The sequence below is a fragment of the Bufo gargarizans genome, chromosome 2 (assembly GCF_014858855.1).
Source record: "Bufo gargarizans isolate SCDJY-AF-19 chromosome 2, ASM1485885v1, whole genome shotgun sequence".
NCBI classification, from domain to species: Eukaryota; Metazoa; Chordata; class Amphibia; order Anura; family Bufonidae; genus Bufo; species Bufo gargarizans.
Window position 1 is genome coordinate 499,325,199 of NC_058081.1, and position 26,176 is coordinate 499,351,374.

Below are 26,176 nucleotides of genomic sequence, written 5' to 3' on the forward strand. Positions count from 1 at the left end.
TGGCTGCCCTCTTCCCCCCCCATCGACGAATGCTTTGATTCACACGACGGGGAGATGCAGCGGCGGCAGTGCGGGTCAGAAGCATAGCGGGTGCTGGGAAGCGAGGTAAGTACATGGTGTGTGAGGGGCCTGGGCATACGGAGGGGCATTTCTGGGGTCGGATAACCCCTTTACCTGCCCCTATGCCATCAACCAAGGTAATCCCCAAATAACACCAACAGATACATTTTTCAGAATATTTAAAGAACTCCTTTCAGAATGAATAGACCCAACAGTCATGACCAGTTCAGGGGTTGAATACTCAATAAACCTTCCGGCCAAAGGCGTAGGATCCACCCCAGAGACTTGAATAGGTTCAGGAGGCCTACAAAATTCTATTTCCAAACTAAACACAAAACAAAATTAACAAAACTGGCTGCAGGCCCAGCAGCAATCACATTTTACAAAATGCTTCTTGTTGCTGGAAATAAGTAGTGCTGTGATAAGAAGGAATTTTGTGCAACTCCTCCCTGCATGCATGTTTCAGTTTATCAATATTTTTGCCTTGTGTGCACAATCCTCTTTAGATCATGCCACAGGTTAAGGTCAGGACTTTAACGTGGCCATTTTAAAACACAAATCTTCTTTTTTTGCCATTCTTTAGATGATTTACTTGTGTGCTTTGGGTCACCGTGTTGTTCCACCATCCAATGTCTCTTCAGCTTGAGGTCATGGGCTGCTGCCATTACATTCTACTGTAACACCTTACAAATATTATGCTCAGAACACAATAAGCAGTAGTAATAATTACTTTTTAATTAAATAATTTACAGTATAAAAAACATTTAATTAAATGGCAGAGACATGCTCGTGTTGTTATATGATATACACTTCGCTGTGTCTCTTCATCCTATGCATGTTGAAAATCAAGATCGCAAAGTATATATAATTTATGGTAAAAGCAGTGTAAAATGTAAGGGCTAAATCTATAGACTAATACAAATGAGAAAATGCAGGACAGCAGACAAATTCATGTATGCAGACCATAGCTCACCACTGCATCACATATATTACTCATGCATCTTCCAGGAGTGACACCATAAAATGGAATGCACAAATAAAACATTACCAAACACTTTTAAACTGCAAGCCGAGAAGCTTGGACTTTGATTAGGAAGAGAAGCATGGATGCTCAGCAGCACTAAAATTCTTCAGGTGGAGGGGGCATGGAATGGGTTCCAAGTAGTGCCGAATTTGATTGGGGCACACAGCATGGAATATTTGCTGAGCATCATAGAAATCGATTGACAGTGAGAAGGTATAGGACGATTACCCTGCATCAATGACTTTGAATTGCATGAAGGCCTTCTGTCACGCTTCGGTGTGGGAGGGAAACATCACACCGAGCATAAGAGGGAAGGGGGGGACAGGGAACTAGTCCTGAGAACTAAGGAAGGAAAATGGACACCTCCTAGTAAAACCCTAACCAAAATCCTGACTGACTATCAGTATGAACAGACCCCAGAGGTAGGTGTGTTCATACACAGGAATACCTGGAGTCCTATCTAGCCCTGTAGGACTGCTGGTATCCAGGGAAACAGGGGAGGGGATACCACCTTTAACTCACCCTTGGCCCCTATACCCCCTTGACCCATAACAAAAGACACCGACAACTGTATCACTTTATTGCTGGATGGTGATCGGCCACAGCTTCTTTATTAAAGCGGCAAATTTTAATAAACCATAATATCGGAACGGTATGCCAAAGGCTGGACTCCCAGCGGGCAAGTTAAACCGTAATCATCCGAGCTGTCTGCCAACCGCTGGACTCCCAGCGGGCAGTTACTCCATCTGCTACCACCATATCTCCGCTGTACTCAAATGCCGCCAGCTGTGACTTCATAAACTCGACCAGAATTCGCAGCTCTCCAAAGCCATAATCATCGGAGCAATATCCAAAACTGCTGGACTCCCAACAGGGTCTCTTAAGAATAGAAAAAACAAAACAGAATAACCAAGTATCCATCACTGACCACAACCGTGCACTTCGACCCACCTCACAAGAATAACCGCAAAGGGAGGGAGGGCCAATCTGCTTCCACTTGCAAGAGGAAGTGACCAGGACAGAGAAGAGGTATATGTGACCTTCAGGATTTCCTGCACCGCCCCCATCCTGTCTAAGGAGGATCCCCAGGGATTAACCCTCAATGACCCTAATCTGCAACCTACTTAACCATTACTGAGACGGGGCCAGATTCCTGAATGCCCCTAGGGGGAAAAGGGGGGGGGGGAGGACCATCAGTCCCTAAGCACCCTCCCTATACAGTCAGGCGCTTTCCAGACTGCTGGTATCCAGGGAAACAGGGGAGGGGATACCACCTTTAACTCACCCTTGGCCCCTATACCCCCTTGACCCATAACAAAAGACACCGACAACTGTATCACTTTATTGCTGGATGGTGATCGGCCACAGCTTCTTTATTAAAGCGGCAAATTTTAATAAACCATAATATCGTAACAGTATGCCAAAGGCTGGACTCCCAGCGGGCAAGTTAAACCGTAATCATCCGAGCTGTCTGCCAACCGCTGGACTCCCAGCGGGCAGTTACTCCATCTGCTACCACCATATCTCCGCTGTACTCAAATGCCGCCACGGAGGAGGCCCGTTCTCCCAACGGGGCTCCGACCACCACCCAGCAGAACCGAGTCTGTTGTAGCTCACGTACAGGCCAGAAAAGGAATTGTCCAAATTAACACCCAAAAGGAAGACCCAAATCACTAGGCAGACCACACATGGAGTACTGTGTACAGTTCTGTTTCCTAGCAGAACTAGAGAGGGTCCAGAACTAGAGAGGGTCCAGAGGAGGGCAACTAAAGTAATGACTGGAATGGGGAAACCACAGGACCCTGACAGATTGGCAAAATAAGGGTTATCCACTGTAGAAAAATACGACAGAGGGGAGATCCAACAACTGTGTATAAATATAACAGGGGTCAGTACAGAGATCACTCCCACCATCTGTTCATCCCCAGGACTGTGACTGTGACAAGGGGAACATTCTCTGCGTCCGGAGGTAAGAACGTATTTCCACAACATAGAAGAGGATTGTTTACAGCAAGAGCAGTGAGACTATGGACTCTCTGCCTGAGGAGGTGGATGAGAAAGGGATAACCATATGTCAGGACACATGAGGTCCAGAGCTCTGGAATGGACAAAGGCGCTTTACCACAGCACGGGTCACCAGCATCACCGCGCCTCCAGCGGAACTGTATACCAACCACCTCCAGAAGGAGTTAAGACCACCTGAATTCCAGGATCCCTGTCCAAAAGACTTCCACCTCTCGAAAAACCAAAGAGCGTCCACCAGCCTCCGTTCCTCTCACCGCACCGCACAGAAGGTATACGAAAGCCAGCCATCAAACCGCCAAACGCCACAAATCTGAAAGAAAAAACAATTAGTCCGAGCCACAACACGCAAAAGAGGATCGCACAACTAGACACAGAATAGTTATATTTCATCCCAAAGTATTTTCTTTTTTGTTATCATTTATTATTTTCTTCTTCTTTTTTTTTTTTTTTAAACCAAGGTAAATTGTCAAACCATGGTGCATTTGGAAAGAGTAAACTGATGGCTCACTGTGAGTGATCACACTAGGTGCTCTGGACGAAGAGAGCCACCCCTCGCTCTGGAGAAGGGAAGATACACGCATACAATTAAAAAGCAACTAACAAAACAATATTCTTAACTGATAAATACTCGATTTTTCTGGAGACCTAGATGTTTCACACAATTAAAGCCCCAGTGTAATAAGCCCATATCATATGGGTGAGTCCCAGTGGAGATGAAAAAAGCTGTGTCCCAGTAGGAGTAATCAGAATTGTAGCCTCAAAGCTCTATAAAGAGAACAGGGATGTGCCAATTCAGGCCAGCATAGATAATAAATGCAACCAGATTTATTTCATTTTACCGTACCCGAACAAACCAGTCCGGAACCCCCCCCCCCCCCCCCCCCCCGGGCGCCCCAAGCGCCGGCCCGAATCACCCACAAATTGTCAAACCGCCTGGGGGAAACCTAACCTAAAGGGAAAAACAATTGGAGCCCCACCATGCGTGAAGTCAATACAGAATACCAAACGAACTGACCAGCTGGACCGAAACCAGGCGGAGGGGAGGTACCCACCCCTTTATATTAACTGGATCGACATGTACAGACGGACCCCAATCCCAAGTACTATTACCCCATATAAAAATTCTGGAACAACAACCCCCCGCGCAGTGCGGCCTTGAATGAAGAGACAAACACTTTGGAGAAAATATCACTCAGCCAGAACAGAAGGCTGAATGAGGCGAGACATGGCTATCCAAACTAAATACTCCCTAACTATACCCGTATCGCCTACCGTACAATGAAAATAATGCTTGGAGGGTCACCATGCTGACCTGTGAAGTCCTGTCAAGAGGACCCGTCAGTGGGTCTGACGCGCTTTAAAACTTAGATCAAGGCTGCAGTTTAACTGTGTAACTCCATGAATGGTGTTGTATCAAGGCCCCACAGACAGCGATGTCTACTAACGGACCTGGTTATCCGCTCCTGGCTGACCATTTAGTTATACCTGCGATTACTGCTCCCACAATACCCACTCAACAAGGGGCAGCCCTGCATCGTACAAACCATGCGGCACCAGTTACTAATACCGCCCTCACGGCAACCAACCCAGCTGGACTAGATATCAACAAACCAACGGAACCTTGGGCCGGCGGACCAGAACCATAGACTGCAGAAAGAGAAAACCGTAATTGCGGCTGTGATGATATGAACTCACAACCATTAACATTAAAGGAAGGTCCATAACCACGGGCTATAGAGCTGAATGCTAGAGGGATTGCTACTAGTGATGAGCTGCAGGGGCAATATTCGAATTCGCGATATTTTGGACGAATGTTCGCCATGTATTCGAGAATTCGCGAATTCATGATCTCCAGGCATTATTCCTTGATTGCGAAAATTCGCATAAAATTCGCATACAATTTTTCGCATAAAAATTCGCATGAACTAGCATTTTCGCAAAAAACGAACATTCGCAATTACGAATATATTTTGCGATATTCGAAATATTCACGAATTCTCGAAGTGCCGATATTCGCGATTAAAATTCGCAATTCGAATATTCGTGCTCAACACTAATTACTACTACTGCATCTCGCCTCCGTATATACGTACTAACCATATTTTATTTTTATTTTTTATATACACACGGCCTAGTGCCCACAGATAGGAGCATAACAGACAGTACTACTTTATTATTATTATTATTATATTTTTTTTTTTTTAAACTACTACACTCCATGCTGAAAGGGAAATGGGAGAACACCCGGCAGGACTGATCTATCCTGAACAACATCCGCAAAAAAGGCTAGCCAATAAACAAGACACAAGATAGAAGCAAGGCTTCTCATGCAGGAGAATATAAACATACATAATAAATATATACATTGATCAAACCTGATTATGTATTTACATATGTATTTATTCATTCTTTTTATTATATTTTTTTTTTTTTTGTAATACATCGTAATATATATTCCATCTTTTTTTTTTTTTTATATCCATAAAATTACATTGTTAAATCATTCATTATTAGTATCATTCCATTCTTTTTAATCCCGTTTTATTTTAATTTTTTAATGTTCTTTTTTTTTTTTTTTTTTAAATACCTAGATATATACATATATACTCAGTTCCATTTATTTATCTTTTTTTTTTTTTTTTAATACCTAGATATATACATATATACTCAGTTCCATTTATTTATCATTATTTTTTATTTTATTTTTATAATACCCTTTGTATATTTTAATGCCTATAATATATTAATTCGGTTAGTAATTTTCTTTTTTATTCTTTATTTTATCGTATAAACAGAGAAAACCTCCATATATGCTAATGATATCCTGTTCAGGGCTGCACCAGAGTTGCCCAATCTCCAGGAAAATATGTGCGGGTAACCTACAGGCTCTGTAAACCCACCCTGAAGCCATTGAGCGGCCATTGAGATTTTAAATTTTTTATTTTTCTTATTTTATTTTATTTTTTATTTTTATTAAGGCAGGGACACCGCCTCTACCAGTGATTCTAACTCTGCACAAGAACCATCCTCCCCGCAGTACTCACCAGTCACGGAGAGGGACGGAACCTCCAAAGGAGCGGGTACGGGCTGCAGCGACCAGGCCGAGCCCTGGAGTGACGGTCAGGCAACAGCCTCAATACGGTGATTGTATAACCAGACTCCTCCGATGCGCCTGACATCCGTCCTAAAGACGATGATAAGCGCCACCTGAGGATCTGGAGCGCCCACTTCTCCCTAAAACCCAGGAACGGCGACGGGACTGGCGCATGTGGAATCCATTATGGCCATGCCTCCAGGCAACCTAAGGGAAGAAAAAAACCGCACCTGTGCCTGCGTGAAGGGGAGGAAGGGGGGGGGTCGCCATAATGGACTACAAATAAGACCCAGAGAGTCTCATAGTACGGAAGGGGCTCTGATCGCAAAGCTGGGACCGTAGGAATACCCCTGAGAAGCCATAGGCACAGGTGCACCACAATCGGACATGGCAAGCGCGAGGGGTTAATCTATAATACTGGACGGGAGACTGGGGGGAAGCTAAAACAAGCACCACATATAAAAAACTCGCCTGCCCAGAGGTGCCCAGTACGGGACCCGGTAAACGCTGCAGGGGAAGGGGGCTGGGCTAGGCGAAGCGACCTAGCTTGCGCCATGGGAGCTAAAGAAGGCCGTCCAAAGCAGCAGGGGGGGAGGTGAGGACCCCATACTGCCCTACATTACCAGGGAGACAAACAATCCCGCCCGTCATGCTTAGCCCTAACGCCATGAAACAGAAGCTGGGAAAGGGGGGGGCGGAGACACAGCGCAGCGCCACAGACATCACAGGATGGGCCGAAAGAAACGGCGCACACACGCGGGAAGCTGGGGGATAATAAGAGTCGGGGGGAAGGGGGGGAGGAGGAACGGCGAGCAGACCGCCGGACCTTTGCTGAAGCGCTGGAGCCGCATGCATACCGCAGCAGCAGCAGCTCCACAAAGCCCCAGAAGCAGGCACAGGGGAGGAGGATAGCAGGGTAGAGCTCAGGCTGCTCTAACAGAGCACAGCTAACCCTCCCCTCCTCATGTAACTCACCAGGGAGCAGCCCAAAGGGCAGAACCACCTGTGGACTCTTGGTGTGGACAGAGCAAAGGGGGTATGTACCTACCAATCTGCTTCCACTTGCAAGAGGAAGTGACCAGGACAGAGAAGAGGTATATGTGACCTTCAGGATTTCCTGCACCGCCCCCATCCTGTCTAAGGAGGATCCCCAGGGATTAACCCTCAATGACCCTAATCTGCAACCTACTTAACCATTACTGAGACGGGGCCAGATTCCTGAATGCCCCTAAGGGGAAAAGGGGGGGGGGAGGACCATCAGTCCCTAAGCACCCTCCCTATACAGTCAGGCGCTTTCCAGACCCTGGTACTAATTGCAGGGACGAGACTACCTGCTCCTCTAAAAGGAAGGACGAACAGGAGTCTCCCTCAGGCCTAATACAGACAATAGGGAAATGCAACACACGGAACACAAACAAAATACAAAAGGGAAAGAAAAGACTTATCTTCAAAGGAGCAATGGAAGCACCAGGAACTCTGCCGAGATCCACACACCAGCAATCCAAAATTGAAACTGAAGCTATAAACCGCACAGCATTGTGGGAGTAGCAACTATAAATAAGGAAGGTTAAATGACTACATTAGCAGCACCTGAAGCAAGGGGTGTGGCCATATCAGAAACAACACAGACACCAATTTATCCACAGGGAAAACCTGTCAGATCAAACCATGTGTTGCCAGTCTCACCGATCTCCTGCCACCTGTCGTGCGAACGTCTGTGACACCTTCCCATTAATCAAATTCAATGATACTGGTCATCCACCATATTCTGCTTATCTCCTGAGGGTGCTGGTGCACAGCACGGTTGTGATGCAGTTGACCGCATGTAGTTACTGTGTCAACAAACATGCATTCACAAGACAGTTATGGAATTTATTAATTTTTTTGAACACTCATTATCGAAAAAACAATGTTCCCTGATAGAAATATTGCTGCAAAAGTAGGCATGCAGTTGTGTAAATGATTACTGGTGTGGTCTAATTAGACCCTGGGTTTTGCCACAAGGTGTAAAATAATTCCGTTGCTGCTCTATAAGAAGGCTCTAAGGGGTAATTTATTATTAGATATATACCCATTTTTGGCGTATATCAGTTGCAGATTCGGTTGCGAAGGTGATAGGCATAGAAAATTATCTAAATCTACACCAGCAAGGGAGCTGGTGCAGATTTAGGCCAGCGCCTCTACATAACTTAGGCGCATCATGAACCAGTGCAAGGGGTATTAAGAAAAGCATCTAAAACATTGGTCTTAATAAATGACCCCATTAGTGGCTACTTCGTAAGGCATATACAGTATACAGTAATTACATAGAAAAAATTGGGCTGGGCATAACATTTTCAATAACGGAAAAAAAACGGAACGGATACGGAAGACATACGGATGCATTTCCGTATGTGTTCCGTTTTTTTTTGCGGCCCCATTGACTTGAATGGAGCCACAGAATGTGATTTGCGGGCAATAATATGGCGGAAAAGGACTGCACACAAAAATACGGAAACGGAATGCATACGGAGTACATTCATTTTTTTTTTTGCGGAACCATTGAAATGAATGGTTCCGTATACGGACCGTATACGGAACGCAAAAAACGGCCCGAATAACGGAAACAAAAAACGGTAGTGTGAAAGAGGCCTAAGGCACGGTGCCGTTCCGTGGGCATTCCGCATCACGAATGCGGACACATTCACTTCAATGGGTCCGCAAATCCAGAGATGCGGAATGGTGCGGAACGGAAGCACGGAACGGAACCCTACGGAAGCACTACGTTTGTGTGCATAAGGCCTAGGTCATACAACACAATGCAGTTGCACCTAATACATAAAAACTAGGAGACATTTCAGAAATTTACATGACAATGCAATGTAAAACCAGACTAAGGGTGGGGTCACGTCATGTTTTTCCCATCCGTTAACATATGCAAAAAATGTATAAGTTAAACAGATGCCTTAGACTGATGCCACAGAGTTCACCATTGTAAAATAAAGTATCCTTTTTTACCAGGCTCTGCAGGATTTAAGCACGTGGTGTTTTTTTTTTTTCATAATGTATACGTCAAACAGAGCTGAAAATTATCTCAAATGATAAATGTCCCACTATATATTTAAAATACAGTAAGTTGCATATATACATTGCATACACCCACTTCACATTTGTTGTGCATGGGGAGGGGGCACCATTTATCTTACGTGCCTCGGGCACCAAAATACTTTGTCCCGGCCTTTCCAACCACTATAAAGGTGTATTTTGAAATTCATCAGCGCATAATTCAAATGAAGAACTAAGCAATGTCCATAGTGGGTGGGGCATTTTTAACTACAACTTCAAAAAAGTTGTCATGTAATTGATTCCAAGAGTAGCTGGTACGCAACGCTTAATAGACTAACAAGTTCCTTCATCAACAGCTTTTCATATGTGTTGACTGTAGAGAATGTGTAGGATGAACGGCCCAGATTATCAGTGGAGCACAGGCATGTATAGTGAGCTGTTTTTTCTCAGCACATGAAGTGTTGAGGTGCAAGGAGTAATTGTCAAAGCATCCTTCAACTAAGGTAAAGTGCTGGAGCATGCACTGACTAGATATTTCCATAGCTGGAAGGCTTACGTCTAACCCCTTCCCATTGTCAATGACAAGCAGAGCAGTAGCAGACGAGATGTAATGCATTGTATAAGGCAGCTGCGCTTTAGTATATTCTATACAGCAATTAGAAATACTATAAAAAAAAATTGTGAGCCCATAAGAAGTCTAGAAGTCTAAAATAAGCAGGGAGTCCCATGTCAAACAATGGGACCGATTTACTAATCCTTTAGACTGTAGGCAGCATAAACTTAGGAAAGTAGTCTAAAGACGTGCCAAATTTATCACAGTACCTAATATTTTCTTGTTGACAGAATTTTGTAATTTTGAAGCAATTTTGGTTCAAATATTGCATCTGAGATCACGCCACTTTTCTCAGCTAAGGGTACAGCCACACAGCACAGTCGTGCTGTGGTCAGGTAGTTACAATGAGGACCGACTATGCAGTGCGGACTTCATTAGTTAAATGAAAAGAAGGTGCAGGCTAATTGGCCATGCTGTAACCCGACCGCAACACGGCAGCTCCGTGTGGCCATACACCAAGCCACACCCCCTTAGCATACTTGATTTAGTGGATGAAGTTCAACTGGCCTGGAAGACATTTCCTGCGTCTTGGCACGATGATATCATTGCGACCACCTGGGAAAAAACGCAGGTGGATGCAACCATGTCATAATTTCACGATATGAAACCTATCCTTGGCCTATGAGAGTGAATGGTGGGGAATGGAACCATTGGTTCCTGTACCATGCTGCACTATTCAACTGTATTGCCATCCCGAAGGCAGCGGCAACTAGTTTCAGGGCCCAGGATGGTCCACCCAGGCATCGACCCATCTGGTATTTGACAGGTATTGTTCCCAGGTTATGGATTCCCACCAATATGATCTCCCAACACATCTAAAGTCAGATGATCAGATGATGGGGAACTGGAGGAATTTTCTAAAATTACAGAGTTTGGTTACTGGACACGTAATGGCATCAATAGGGTGTCTCACCCATTTTATTTAGGTCGATTTAAATCACCTTCGGAATTTGGGTTGGTTGATGCTTCACCATTAGATTTATTCATGTATGCACGTTTGAAACATGTATTTGAAGCCTCTAGGAATAGGGGCCGTATATTTCCACAAGAGAATATTTTTTTTGATTATTGTGACGCTCAGAAGGACCAGAAGGTGAAACTATCTCGATTATATGCTAAACTCCGAATGGCACTGGCTACTGTAACACCTTTTAAGGCCCCAGGTAAATGGGAGCAAGAGTTGAATTGCCCCTCTTTACAGTGGCCTACTATTTACAGGAATGTGAGAAAGGCGTCAGTATCCAGTGCTCATAGATTGATCCAATTTAAGATCCTTCATAGACTGTATTATACGCCCAAAACCCAAGGAAAGTTCCCCCAAAACAGGGATCGGGACTGTTGTTGCCCTAAATGTGGTTACGTGAACGCTGATTTTGCACATATGCTTTGGAGTTGTAGTAAAATAAGAAAATATTGGGAAGAGGTTTTCTTTGCTTTACAAAAGGAATCCTCTATGAACTATAATCCGGGGATCCTGATAGTGATCTTTGGAGACTATACTTCGGAAACGGAAGTTCCCCATCAGGTTAGGCGGATTTGGATGAGGGGATTGATGGTAGCGAAAGCTATAGTGGTCAGGTATTGGGGCTCTGCTTCCCAGCCCTCGTCTAAGGAGTGGGGTTCATACCTTCAACAAATTAAAATTTACGAGGATAGTGAAAGGAATCGGAGAGTTGCACGCAGAGCCACATAGAAATATCGAATGTATGTGCTGTATGTTGTATTTTACTGAATTGAGGGGAACAGCAGCCAATGGGGGGGGGGGGGGGGGGGAGGTTATTTATGATTCGTATATTCTATACATAGATGCGATGGATATGATGTTTATTGGTATAATTTTTATACTAGTGTGATTGATATTGGTCTATGTATTAACCTTATGTTTTTGTAAAACAAAATAAAGATTAAATATAGGGCCTGAAAAAAAAATAAAAAAAGTCAGATGATCTAAAAAGTTGAAATATCCATTATAGGGAATGTCTCATTACTGACACAATCCTATGAGCCATAGCTAACTACACGTTTCTGTAGTATTATATTGCGGCCATCAAGATGAATAGCAGTCCATGTTATTCATGGACTTTTCAATTCCATGAGAGTGAGAGCTGTTCATCACGAGCAGCTCTCTGCTCTGACTCCTAAAGGGGGATCCTGAGCACTCCCTCTATGACATTAGTAAGGCACACTGTATGAACACAGAATGTCTTCAGGAGAGAACTCCTTTAAATCCTAGGCTATTGGCCAAACATCAAAGAAAATTGGAATCTCGTAAGTGTTGCCCAAACGTGCCAATCTTTTCCTTGTCTAGTTTGTAAAGCTTTCTGCATAATATCAGTCATCATTAAAACTTTTTAAGAATAGACATTCAGCAACTTTTTGCTCATCTCACGGTAGGATGGCATCTTTGTCAGTAGGTGAAAAGATTCTGCTTGACATAAATTACTTCTAGAGTAGACTGGAGGCAAAAAAAACATCAAACAATAGCGAGACGGATGAGTTGTCGTGAAAACACATGTGCAATTTATTGCCAGCATCTTTAATTTATATGAGAAAGTGAAGTTGACTATTGGCAAATTATCTCTCAGACAGCCCTGGCTTCTTCCCTTTTTTCTTCTTTTAAAGACATTTGTGCTCAGCAGCACCATACAAATGCTAAAATTGGAATTTAAACATTGCAATTTGCTTATCACACCTCTTAACTTCCCACAAAAACAGGTATTAGTTAAGTGATGCTGTGGAGAGCACAGGAGCACAAGAAGTAAATGACAAGACTGTGATAAAGTTTGAACTTTTTGGATTCCCAAATGGAACACCACCAATATCACTTTTCCCCTATTCTTTTCCTGACAGTAATCCATGTCAAATACGATCTGTGCTTTGATTGTAATAGGGAACCAGGTCACTGTCTGCAGAAAGATCAACTCACTCTTCTCCTGCTGAAATCTTCATTTCAAGTAGGAGAAGCAAAGATTGTGTGTGGACATTTGAATCCTCGTTTATAAGACATTTAAGCCCATATATGAATATATTATTATATTTCAGCTATGCAAATGAACATAAAATACATGAACAGGCTGGATGCATCTGAAGAAGAGATGGCTCTCTGTTCTGCTTAAGTCACGGGGGTCCCAAGCAGGAGACTCTTGTTTTCTGAAGTGTATATGTGATAATGGACCATATGGAAAAGCTTAAAAGTGCTCTGATTGCCTGGAAAAGTTTCTCTCCTTGTCTCCCCCTCATCTCGATTCTCCCAAAAAGAATCACACAATATTTGAGTTAGTTAGAATCAGAACTTTTTTCCCAAATTTTAGAATTGATTTGCTCATTTCTATCTTTAATGCCTCTGCTTATATGAATTATTTCTCGTAACAGCTGTGTTTGTTTCATTCTCCGTTGCCTGTTTCAAGGGACAAATCCAAGGCCAGCACTACATAACTTGCAATAGGTACTAGTGCTCATTTAACGTATTGGGGGCAATGGTGATCTTGTTAAACATGATCTATGCTTGTTAATCCAAGCATAGGGTCGCTCCAAGGGCCCACATACACCTAAAAAAGGCTTGATGCAATAATGAACATTCACAAAACCTCCTAGCATATACTTTCTGGCACATTTAAATAAGCATCACCACCTTCAGGACAAACCTGCACAAAATGGGATGTTTGGGAGGTGTGCATACATGACCACTGCCTCGTACATTATTACATTGCTGTTTTCTAGAAGGCTTTATCCCTCCTTCTATCGCAGTCATTATCACACATCATGCCATTCCTCCTATCATTTGCAGTGCTATCCTCAGCATCATAACTTGAGTAGGCAGTTAACCACCTCCCACAAGGTCAACACACTCCTTTGCTTCTTTCCACTACCTGTTTGATACTTTCCACGTGTTTCCTCTTTTCTCTGCTCATAGTACCGGTACATTGCTGTGCTAACTAAAACAATGGCCGGACTAGACAGGTCACTTTCCCCCACAAGGACACCACACTATTCTTCTGCTGTTGTCATCGTCTTCTCATGACCTAAAAAAAAAAGGCAATTTATTCAGAATTGTAGAAAACATCCCGCTGCACTATACAAAATTCTTCATGGATTTTCCATGGAGCATTTGGGCTGTCATGTGGCTGTACCTACCTCAGGAACCCCTCCCACTTGGGTATACAACAATCCTTTTAAAGTTTCTCTTTATTATATTAACTCCAAGCCACCAAACAGTCATGGCCAGACATACAATCTGATCAGACCTGACCATAGTACTTGCTGAAGGTACAAACCGGATTCCAAAAAAGTTGGGACGCTATACAAAACGTGAATAAAAACTGAATGCAATGATGTGGAGGTGCCTACTTCTAATATTTTATTCAGAATAGAACATAAATCACGGAAAAAAAGTTTAAACTGAGAAAATGTACCATTTTAAGGGAAAAATATGTTGAATCAGAATTTCATGGTGTCAACAAATCCCCAAAAAGTTGGGACAAGGCCATTTTCACCACTGTGTGGCATCTCCCCTTCTTCTTACAACACTCAACAGACGTCTGGGGACCGAGGAGACCAGTTTCTCAAGTTTAGAAATAGGAATGCTCTCCCATTCTTGTCTAATACAGGCCTCTAACTGTTCAATCGTCTTGGGCCTTCTTTGTTGCGCCTTCCTCTTTATGATGCGCCAAATGTTCTCTATAGATGAAAGATCTGGACTGCAGACTGGCCATTTCAGTACCCGGATCCTTCTCCTACGCAGCCATGATGTGATTGATGCAGAATGTGGTCTGGCATTATCTTGTTGAAAAATGCAGGGTCTTCCCTGAAAGAGATGACATCTGGATGGGAGCATATGTTGTTCTAGAACCTGAATATATTTTTCTGCATTGATGGTGCCTTTCCAGACATGCAAGCTGCCCATGCCACACGCACTCATGCAACCCCATACCATCAGAGATGCAGGCTTCTGAACTGAGCGTTGATAACAACTTGGGTTGTCCTTGTCCTCTTTGGTCCGGATGACATGGCGTCCCAGATTTCCAAAAATAACTTTGAATCGTGACTCGTCTGACCACAGAACAGTCTTCCATTTTGCCACACTCCATTTTAAATGATCCCTGGCCCAGTAAAAACACCTGAGCTTGTGGATCTTGCTTAGAAATGGCTTTTCTTTGCACTGTGGAGTTTCAGCTGCCAAAGGCGGATGGCACGGTGGATTGTGTTCACTGACAATGGTTTCTGGAAGTATTCCTGAGCCCATTCTGTAATTTCCTTTACAGTAGCATACCTGTTTGTGGTGCAGTGTCGTTTAAGGGCCCGGAGATCACGGGCATCCAGTATGGTTTTATGGCCTTGACCCTTACGCACAGAGATTGTTCCAGATTCTCTGAATCTTCGGATGATGTTATGCACAGTTGATGATGATAGATGCAAAGTCTTTGCAATATTTCGCTGGGTAACACCTTTCTGATATTGCTCCACTATCTTTCTGCGCAACATTGTGGGAATTGGTGATCCTCTACCCATCTTGGCTTCTGAGAGACACTGCCACTCTGAGAAGCTCTTTTTATACCCAATCATGTTGCCAATTGACCTAATTAGTGTTAATTGGTCTTCCAGCTCTTCGTTATGCTCAAATTTACTTTTTCCAGCCTCTTATTGCTACTTGTCCCAACTTTTTTGGGATTTGTTGACATCGTGAAAATTTCAACGTATTTTTCCTTTAAAATGATACATTTACTCGGATTAAACGTTTGATCTGTCATCTACGTTCTATTACAAATAAAATATTGACATTTGCCATCTCCACATCATTGCATTCAGTTTTTATTCACAATTTGTTTAGTGTCCCAACTTTTTTGGAATCCGGTTTGTAGCTTTATGGAGCATTAAACACAGGGAAACTATTCTAGATTGATGAGAATTTTCACCTACAGAAATTAAGCAGGCCCAGAGTAATAGACATTTGATCCAAACATTAACGCCAGGAGCCCCATCTAGTTCCTGTAATACTGTCTTAATTCGTAATTAATTATTATAATGGCCATCGCTCTGCTCACCTCTCCGTTATCCAGGTTTCATCTTGGAAATTACATTATTCACAAATTAATTGCAATTATCTGCTATAGTAAGTCTACACTTTTTCTTTTTTTTACATTTTTACTTCAGCATGTTTCTATTCCATATCTGCGTTTTAAAGGCATAATACAGCTTTAGAAAGTATGGCTGCTTCCTCCCAGAAATAGCACTACATCTGTTCATGTGTTGGCTCTGGTATGCAGGGGTGTGCAGGTGTCTTTAAACAGTTCACTGGCCTGGCATTTGTAGGTGAGCACTTGGGGTGCACCATAGGCGTGCGCAGCCTATTGCATTAGGGTGTGCACCCTAAAGCACAAAAACACACGCCCCGCGCACGTGTGTATTTGTGTATGTATGTATGTATATATGTGTGTGTGTGTGTATATATATATATATATATATATATATATATATACACACACTGTGTATATATATAATTATATACACACACACACATATACACACATGCTGGGCCTCACCCTAGCATTGCCGTGACTCCGCCTCTGCACCTAGGAACAATATATAGGGGGGGGGGGGGGGGGCACATAATATACCACAGTCATAATATTCCACCATATAATCATACTACTGAAAAAAACTAAATAAGTATATATAAATAAGATTACAAAATAGGAGAGTATTGCGGTATGCAGGGGTACCTTTTTATTGTACTATCCTAATACTTAAAAGACAAGCTTTCAAGAGTTTTCCTTTCTTCCTCGGTATTGCTTCATACCTGAGAAAGAGAGAAACACTCTCCAAAACTTTTCTTTAGAGTTTAAAGCAGTTTCAGCACTATAATAAAATAATTTACTTACAAAAGAAGCTATTCAGTCTTCTGCTGTGCCGTCCTCTGCTTGCTTCCGCGGATCTTCCCCTCCTTTCAGTCTCTCCATAGTGCGCAGGTGCCCTGTTATGGGGGATATGTGGATGACACAGTGTTATGGGGGATCTGTGTATGACACACTTATGGGGGATCTGTGGATGACACATTGTTTTGGGGGATCTGTGGATGACACTTTTATGGGGGATCTGTGAATGACACATTTTTATGGGAGATCTGTGAATGACACATTTTTATGGGGGATCTGTGAATGACACACTGTTATGGGGGACCTATGGATGACACACTGTTATGGGGGACCTGTGGATGACACACTGTTATGGGGGACCTGTGGATGACACACTGTTATGGGGGATCTGTGGATGACACACTGTTATGGGGGACCTGTGGATGACACACTGTTATGGGGGACCTGTGGATGACACACTGTTATGGGGGACCTGTGGATGACACACTGTTATGGGGGACCTGTGGATGACACACTGTTATGGGGGATCTGTGGATGACATATGACTGAGGATGGCTATCAGGGGACTTTATACAGGGGTAATATAACTGAGGGGTATCAGGGTAAATTATTCAGGGGGTAATATAACTAAGGGGTATCAGGGTACACTATACAGGGGTAATATAACTGAGGAGGGCTATCAAGGACATTATACAGGGGTAATATAAGTTATATTTCCTCTGTATAATGTCCCCTGATAGCCCTCCTAAGTTATATTACCCCTGTATAATAATGTCCCCTGATACCCCTTAGTTATATTACCCCCTGTATAATAATGTACACTGATACCCCTTAGTTATATTACCCCGCCCTGTATAATTTAACCTGATACCCCTCAGTTATATTATATAACTGAGGGGTATCAGGGTACATTATACAGGAGGTAATATAACTAAGGGGTATCTATCAGGGTACATTATACAGGGGTAATACAAGTGAGCAGGGCTATCAGGGACATAATACAGGGGTGAGGGGTAAGATAAGTTATATTACCCCTGTATAATGTCTGATAGTAGCCTAGCCCTCCTCGGTTATATTTCCCCTCATGTACCCTGATACCCCTAGTTATATTATCCCCTGTATGATTTACCCTGATACCCCTCAGATATATTATATAACTGAGGGGTATCAGGATAATACAGGCGACAACAGAGGATTCGTAGCACTGTGGGACGAGGGGGTACATACTACTTTTTTTATATGCCCAGCCCTCACCTCACCAGCTAGCAGACGGCCAGGCGCGCAGGCAGGGTACTACTATTCAGATGCAGCGTGACGTGACGTCAACGTCAACTCAGCCTGCGCCGCACAGCACGCACTCCCTCTCTGCCTCCGCCGGGTCCGGGACTCCGCCCCCTATTTGAATACTAGCCACCGCCCGCCGGCAGCCCACAGCCAGATATTGTAAATGAATTGACAGCGCGGCGGGCGGCGGCAGCCAGCAAAACAGACAGGGAAATAGGCTGGGGGGCAGTGCGCATGGAGGTGACGAACCTATTAGAGTGTGCCCAGGCACACCCGGCACACCCCGTGCGCACGCCTATGGGGTGCACTGTTTCTGGTCACGGTATGGATCCCGAAGCTTTGTGGGAAATGAAAACTTGTAGTTCATACATTTAAGTCTCCATTTTTTCTAACTTAAAGGAGTTGTCCACCATGTCACAGTGTACTCCCTGAGGCCGTTGTTCTCCGAGGAATCGGATTGGTGCAGTGAAAAGGTGATATAAAGACTCAGGACAGAAGTAAAAGTATAAATTACTCTCTTTACTTAGTGAAAAATATAATGTGTAGTACATCCAGAAGTAGTTTGTACAAAGTGTAATTTCTGTCCCCAGATGGCAAAGTGTCAGTTTAATGGCACCTCTGATGTTCCATCTTGGTGATGTCTCTCTCCCTTGAACTTCTGACTAACAGCTACAAACTGGCACTTGTGGAGATAGGTGTCCGCTGTCTAATGCAGACTTAGAGACCATTCACACGTATTGTCTTGTGGATCCGCAAATACACCCGGCCGGCATCCCCATAGAACTGCCTATTCTTGTTCTCAATTGGCACTAATAGTGTATTGTCATTGTCCATATTGCCTCCTTTGTTGGCTTGATTCATTTTTTTCATCACATTATACACTGCTCATGCAGCGTCCCAAATCAGTGTGCAAATGGGACACTTTAAACATATGCCTATGTATTTGCATTGTATGGTATTTCCTATTATCAGGCTGGCAATGTCATTACACCCAGTCGCCCCTAGGTGGTGCTGTCACCACATAATATATATAGCTTGGGTGTGTCTAACTGAGAGAAGAAAAGGAAGTTAGTAGTTAGTGAGAGGAGAAAAACAGGCATCGTCCACCATGTAGTCTGTTATTTCTACCCCTTGGTCATGGCCAGGCTAAGGGAGTACATCTAACATTTATCTACAGCAGCCAAGCACAAGACCATAAGTCTATGTCTAAATATGAAGCAAGCCTAGTGAGGGTTACAGCTGAATCTAGCTTATGGACCTCACCAGCACAAGTGCCAGAGAGTAACTTTCCGAGTACCGGGACACGAATGGATAATTAGTGCGCAGAATTGTCCTTATTCACTAGAAGCCTTCCTGGACATATGGAAAAACCTAAACCTTTTTAGTGGAGCATCCTGCAAATAATAAAGCAGAAGTGTTTGCCTGCCGTGACGGGAACGCTCTTATTGGATAGCTCAAGATAAGTAGAAAACCGCATATTTAGTACCAGTGTGTTATAGTTGGGACATCTTGCCTGTAAAGAGTCAATCCTAAAGAGAACTCCTCAACTGACAATTTTCTAAACCTGATAAAAGGAATATAAAATAACTTATTTCTGAGTCATCACTTATATCATACAAATGCACTGTATCTGTGCTGACTACCTCAAGACAATTGATTTAGTAAATGTTCAACTGTTTGATAACAACTGACTCCTCATAATTTCCACTACTAAACTCAACATTTGCACCTTACGGTGCTAGCGTCATGAACCAGGGGCCCAGCCACGAAAGCACCTTAAACACCAATTACCCTCAAGGGCACCTCAACAAACATTTGGCTGGTGTTCCCTGCAACAGAGAGTGCCTCAGAGGATTTCGTGCTGTCTTCCCATCCACTGTACGCCAGACCAGGGAGGCATCTGCTAACCGTGAGTACATGAAGTATTACACCCAATCAGCCTATTGCATTAGGTTGTGCACCCTACAGCACAAACACACACACGGCACACACGTGTGTATGTGTATATATATAATATATATATATATAGTTATAGTCTTTATGCCATTAGCCTCCATTATGCCTCTCATTAGCCCCCATTATGCCTCATTATCCCCCATCATCAGCCCTCATGCCTCATTAGCCCCCATCATCAGCCCTTATGCCTCATTAGCCCCATCATCAGCCCTTATGCCTTATTAGCCCCCATTATCAGCCCTTATGCCTCATGAGCCCCCATCATCTGCCCTTATGCCTCATGAGCCCCCATCATCAGCCCTTATGCCTCATTGACCCCCATAATCAGCCCTTATGCCTCATTAGCCCCATCATCAGCCCTTATGCCTCATTAGTCCCCATTATGCCTCTCATTAGCCCCCATTATGCCTCTCAGTAGCCCCCATTATGCCTCTCATTAGCCCCCATTATGCCTCATTAGCCCCCATTATGCCTCTCACTAGCCCCCATTATGCCCCCAGCAGCCTAATTTTTTATAAAATAAAAAAAAACACTTACCTATCTGCTCCTGGACGCCGCTGCCCCTGCAATTTTCTTCCTCCTGATGTCGGCTCTCAGCTGTGTGCTCTGAACTGGCGTGCACAGCGTGACGTCACAAAGCACCTTACGTTGTGCACAGCCCTGCACAGTCGACAGCCGAGGACCAGGAAGCGGTAAGTACAGAGCGTTCACCGCTTCCTGGTCCTCCGGTACTAATGAGCGCTTCCAAAATGGAAGCGCTTCATTAGTATTCGCCGGCCAGCGAGGCTCAAGAGGCAGCTGCTGGAGGTGACAGAACCTAAATTTTGAGGCTTGATTAGGGTGTGCCCTGGAACACCTGGCACACCCTGTGCGCACGCCTATGACTACACCCATCGGTCCACCGTGAGCCTCAGGTGTTTCCCCTGTGGTTTGGTAATGTTGCACTCATATCCAGAGTTTACGACCACCCTGCAGCGATAACCATGCTTGTACACTAAAGAAAAAAGCAGTGGCCTTTGAGCGCTCCGTTTTTGCACTGACCATTCTTGCATTTTCCTTTAAGAATAGATAAATAATTCTTGAAGACAGCATCCCATCTATGAGTGCTAGGACCCCACACGTCAGCTATTTCATCACTGCTGCTCCTTAACAGAGTCTTACTAAACAATGCCTCAGAAGAAGATGAGCTGTGGGAGAACATGGAGGAGACAGATCAAACTCTACAGTGTATTTGCAGCGCCCTACATCAGTGTGTAAATGGGACACTTTAAAGAGAACCTGTCACCTCCCAAAACCATCCCAAGACGCCAGCAGTACCTGCATGTAGCCAGGGGCGGTGTAACCATATAGGCGAACTAGGGTTCGCCTAGGGCGGCGGCCTGCTGGGGGCACCCTGGTGGGCTTTCCCTGACTGGGGCTGCAGCCCTGGGTGAGTGGCTCTTGAGCTGCCCCCAGCGCTGTTACAGGGGGGCCAGGAGGTGGAGGTCCTTCTTAAATATGGCAGGTGCCTGCTCTGCGAGTAAATTACCGGAGGAGAGGAGGCGGGCGGCAAGGGAGGCTGTTCTAGCAGCTCCCCACTCCTCCCTCGTGCACCCTCTGTAATGCCGGAATATGACGTAATTCCAGCCCCGGCATACTAAACGGCGCGCTGGAGGACTGAGGAGCTGCACTACACTGGACCCCAGGGAGGTGAGTGTTTAAGTGTTCGACTGAGTGAGTGTCTGCCTGTGTATTTATGTCAGTGAGTGAGTGTATGTATGTCTGTCTCTCTGTCAGTAAATGTATGTGTGTCTGTCATTGTGTCTGTGTGTGTATGTCAGTGAGTGTGGATGTCTGTCGGTCAGTAAGTGTCTGTGTGTTTGTCAGTGAGTATATGTGTGTGTTTGTCTGCCAGTGAGTGAATGTCTGTCAGTGAGTTTCTGTGTGTGTGTGTGTTTCAGTGGGTATGTGTATGTCTGTCAGTGAGTGTCTGTCAGTGACTGTATGTCTGTCTGTCAGTGAGTTTCTGTGTACGTCATTCAGTGAGTGTCTGAATGCGTGTCTGTCTGTCAGTGTGTGTGTGTGTCTGCCAGTGAGTGAGTGACATGAGGGGGCGGCAAAATGGATCTTTGCCTAGGGCGGCAAAAATCCTTGCACCGGCCCTGCGTGTAGCCAACAGTGTGTTTCTGATGATGCCTTTCTTCCTGAAGGCAGATGCAGCAAAAGTACTGAAAACTATGTTTTATCCCCAGCCCGTCGCACTTCTCCAGACATGCTTAGTGTCAAGTCATTTAACCTTAAACCAAGCTCTATGTAGTTGATCAAGCTTATTGCTCTATATCTCAAAGCCACAACTTATCACCTACAGAGCACAAAACTGTCCAAATTGAATTTCTCAAAATCAATGTTGCCCATAAGTTGACCAGCCAAGGTATGCTTGCCTACAAAGAATTAATGTTCCCCACTGGATCAGCAGGTTTAAGTTTTTGACTATTGGGGCACCAGTCTCAGTCTCAAATTGAAGCCTCTGGGTCCTAGTGAAAAATCTGTAACAGGTCTCCTACTGTACCTACCATGTGCCAGTTATGATTCTTATGCGATGGAGGGACCTTTATTGTCCAGACACCATGGGCTACCTCTGTATCACCTATAACTACGCCATCAGAAACCATTGAGAAGACAACATAGATTCATACGGCTCCACACATGTCCTGTAGAACTGGAGCTGTTGTGCTTGTAGAATGGTGGATGATGGTGGTGAAGGAAATGATCTTATCAATATAAAGATCTCTTTGGAGAGAAGTAGCACTTTTCCTCTGCTATCCTTTGACTTGAAAAGAAAATTGATCCAATATTGCAGCTCACACTAATTTTGACACCTAAATTACACATAATAGTATAAAGGGATATCAGGTGCAGATGAAGAGGAGGTACTGCAAACACATCTGAGATGCTCCTGTCGCTGCTTTGAAAACATTTCATTGATATAATATACAAAAAGTATGCAGCCAAGACTGGAGACTTCTTGAAGGGTCTTTTTATCTTGTTCCGTCATATGCAGAGAAGCAGATGAAACGCATTTGACGAAACTGAGATGGTTTGAAAATAGTCAAAAAAATGTAACGATTCCACACTGACCTATTTTGTAATTTAAGCTTGAAACAGTAAAACTGTGTAGGGGTGCAGAAGCAGTAGTTGCTCCTGGGCCCTTGTGTCTGTGGGGGTCTTGCCACACAGGATGACAAAAGTATTAATAATGGCACAATTTCCACTGGTCCCCAAAGCTTCTAGTTGCTCCTGTGGGTGGAGCTGTGGGAGATGAAGATTTTGTGGCCACAATAATGTCCCCTAATATAACCATTTATGAGGAATGACACCTGCTTGCAGGGGCTGGGATTGGAGGTGAACAGTAAGCAGTCAGCAGTCAATAACCAGTGAATATCGGCATCTGAGTGATTTTTTATAGTGATTATAAAAAGACCTGCTCATTCTGGGCTGTGAAGTCAAGGAGGCGGTCCTTTCAGTGATTGACAGCCATATCTGTATACACAGTCATAGAAGCGGGGATATCAATCACTGATAGGACCAACTACTGGACTTTAAAGCCCAGAAAGTGCATATATATGAATGAATAAAATATACGTTTTTCTGAATCTTTTTACCATAAAACTGTGTATCAATCTGCTCAGCTCCTCCTGCTCTATAATATGCCGCTAGCAGATTAAACAGCATTTTCATGTTATACAATCTCTTCTCTTATCTCTTATATATATAAAAATTAGTTTCTGTCTGTCTAGACATCTGTCTGGACGTTCTTTATCCGCGACCAAACGACTGGACTGATCGTCACCAAATTTGGCACACAGGTACATCAAGTGTACGGGAAGGTTTTAGATGGGGTCTCAGCTCTCTAGGATGTACCGTTCCTGAGATATTCCCCAAAAAATTAGCCCCCCCAAATACAAGCCTGCAAGTTTTTCTCTTCAAATACCAACTGCCATAAACACAGTTTTACTCTAGGTTTCCATAACAACCCAGCCATTTTTCTTTACTGCTTAAATGGGGGAGGTACTGTGGAGATCAATGTTTTTAAAGGGGCGGGCACAGTGAAGGTCACTGTTTTTAAAGGGGCGGGCACAGTGGGGGTCACGGTTATTAAAAGGGGCGGGCACACTGGAGGCCACTGTTATTAAATGGGCGGGCACTGTGGAGCTCTAGGAAGGTCCCTGTTAAAGAAGCGGTCACTGTGAAAGTCACTGTTAAAGAGGCTGTCACTTTAAAAGTCACTGTTAAAGGGGCGGCCACTGTGAAAGTCACTGTTAAAGGGGCGGTCACTGAAAGTCACTGTTAAAGAGGTGGTGACTGTGAAAGTAACTGTTAAAGGGGCGGTCACTATGAAAGTCACTTTTAAAGGAGCGGCCACTGTGAAAGTCACTGTTAAAGGGGCGGTCACTGTGAAATGCACTGTTAAAGGGGCGGTCACTGTTAAAGGGGCGGTCACTGTGAAAGTCACTGTTAAAGGAGCGGTAGCAGTGAAAGTCACTTTTAAAGGGGCGGTCACTGTGAAAGTCACTGTTAAAGGGGCGGGCACTGTGAAGGTCACTGTTAAATGGGCAGGCACTATTAAAAGGGCCGGCACTGTAACGTTCATTGTTAAGGCTGGGTTCAGACCTGAGCGTTTTACAGCGCGTTCCTACGCGCTGTAAAACGCTCAACAGGCAAGAACCAATGATTTCCTACGGGAATGGTTCTCACCTGGGTGTTTTACAGTGCGTACGATCGCGCTGTAAAACGCCCGACACCCCAAGAAGTACAGGAGCTTCTTTGGGGCGTCTTGTCGCGCGTTCCCGTACATAAACTTCAGCGGGAACGCGCGACAATGGGCGTTCGCTTGTCTCTGTATGCGCGATTGCAAACGCCCGTACAATCGCGCATACAGAGCGAACGTTCAAGTACGCTCAGGTCTGAACCCAGGGTAAAGGGGAAGGGACTGTGGAGGTCAATGTTAAAGGGGCGGCCACTGTGGAAGTCAATGTTAAAGGGGCTGGCACTGTGGAGCTCATTGTCAAAAGGGCGGGTACTGTAGAGGTCACTGTTATGGGGGAAACTCAATATCTTTTTACGACACATGGAAACATAAAATGAAATAGATGAACGATACCGGTGCAAAGCCGGGTCCTTCTGCTAGTCTCATATATATAAAATGAGTTTATGTCTGTCTGAACGTCTGTTCTTTATGTGTGACCAAGCGACTGGATCGATCTTCACCAAATTTGGCACACAGGTATATCAGGTGTCCGGGAAGGTTTTAGACCAAGTCTCAGCTCTCTAGAACTGTTCCTGAGACTCCCAAAAAATGACCTGCATTAGCCAATACAAGCCCCCAACTGCCATGCACATGGTCACATGTCCCTTATCAGCCAATAGAAGCTCGCAGGCCCTTAGTCTCCACATACACACAGTTTTACTCCAGGTTTCCATAACAACCCAGCCATTTTTCTTCACTGCTGTAGGTCAGCTTTAGGGTCCATTTAGCTCAGCAGACAGTATCACACAGGATATGATGAGATACATAGATCAGCATACAGTATCACACAATAGCCTTAGATACACAGCATACTGTATCACACATGAAAGGAATAGATACACAGCTTAACAGACAGTATCACAAATGATAGGATTAGATACACAGCTCAGCAGGAAGTATCACACAGGATAGGATATTAGATAAACATCTCAGCAGACAGTATCACACAGGATATGATTAGATACACAGCTCACCCGACAGTATCACACAACATAAGATTAAATACACAGCTCAGCAGACAGTATAACACAGGATATGATTAGATACACAGCTCAGAAGACATTATCATACAGGATATGATTAGATACACAGCTCAGCAAGGATTATATACATAGCTCAGCAGACAGTATCACACAGGATATGATTAGATACACAGCTCAGCAGACAATATCACACAGAATAAGATTAGATACACAGCTGAGCAGACAGTATCACACATGATAGGATTTAATACACAGCTCAGCAGATAGTATCACACAGGAAAGGATTAGATAGATACACAGCTCAGCAGACAGTATCACACAGGATAGGATTAGATACATAGCTCAGCATACAATATCACATCAGCATCATCATGCCACAGAGTGGCAAGGTGACATAATGTGGATATGGTAGCAGCAGGAGGATACCACAGAGT